This window comes from Protomyctophum bolini, assembly GCF_963924005.1.
Source record: "Protomyctophum bolini genome assembly, chromosome: 21".
Taxonomy (NCBI): Eukaryota; Metazoa; Chordata; class Actinopteri; order Myctophiformes; family Myctophidae; genus Protomyctophum; species Protomyctophum bolini.
Genome location: NC_137882.1, coordinates 16,709,434 through 16,710,978, shown reverse-complemented (window position 1 = coordinate 16,710,978; position 1,545 = coordinate 16,709,434).

The window sequence follows — 1,545 nt, the reverse complement described above, 5'->3', positions numbered from 1 at the left end:
GATTTGTTAAGTGGTAAATTATGTGACAATGTGACAGGCAATGTTATGGAGTAACGCAAAAGTAATGTAACGAGTAGTGTAACTAGTTACTTTCTCCAGGGAGTAATAAAGTAAAGTAAGGCATTACTTTTTTCAAAAGTAATATGTAATATGTAGTGCCTTACTTTTAAGAGTAACGGACCCCAACTCTGCTCTTGAGTGTAAAATTAAATGTTACGCTCTTAATAGTTCATTTATTTTTAAACATCTGCATTACTTCATTAACAAGAAGTCAATTAGATAATGTATAAGAATTACACACACACACACACACACACACACACACACACACACAAGCATCCCTCCGACTCACTTGCTGATAAAGTCGTTGAAGTTGTCTGACCACAGCTCTGGCTGGTGGAGAGTAGGGGGTGGATTCCTGTTGAACACAGACACACATGGAACATTATATAGAGAGACAGATCATGCTGTCTGCGTGTGCAATGAGTTAATTGCAGTTGTGTGTGTACAGGCAAAAGTCAGGCAAAATGGTACACAGTCCGATACTACGGATGGACTACTATATGTGGGTGACGGCAGAACACAGGTGTCACAGGAGCAGTAGACAGACAAAGTAAACTGACAGTGATGATAAGTCTCTCAAACCCAGAATCAGGAGAGAATAAAAAAATAACCTTCAGCCCACAACATAAAGAGCAATAGAGCAGCAGAGAAAATAGCTGCCTGTACAGCAGACACACACACACACACACACACACACACACACACACACACACACACACACAAGACAAAGTGATAAGAGTGAAAGGGGTTGTGAGCTTTACAGCAATCAAAAGAAAGGGACTGAAAAGCCAATTGGAACGGAATGGAGTGCTTTGTCTGTGTAGCACTCAGACACACATAAGCTTTTAAACACAGTTTCATTCCTCACAACCACAACAAATCCACATATAACAGGAGTGTCTGAACACATCTGTCTGGCTTGAGCTTTGGTAAAACATTCAATATAAGAGCAGAGTCGTGTTGGGAATATATGAACTTGGTACTATTGTAAGTCAAGTGCTCGAGATCATCTTGCGCATCTTGCCCGTTCTACACCGCGAGGAACATTCAGGAAATACACACAAATACTAATATAAGATATTATAAGAAGGAAAAGATATTTGAGTGGTCAAGTTACCTCTAAATAATAATAAGAATAATATTTAAAAAATAGTGTTAATATACAGTTACAGTAGCATAAAAAACGGTTCAACCACAAGCTCACAACTCGTCATGATGCTATTTTCAAAAGATTACAAAACACATGGAAACAGGCCCAGGACTTTTGGTGTTTGGTCTTTAAGCATTATTGTAATAATAATTATACCTCTGTACTGTTTTGCAAACTGTTATTGTTATTGTTATATAATTATGTACAATGATATGTGAGCTTGTAGCTCAGCTATTTTCAGCATGTTTGCTGTCAAAATCAACACTGGACAATACCGATTAAATAATACACCAAATAATACACCAATGATAGGTTGGGGGCGGGACAGGGTC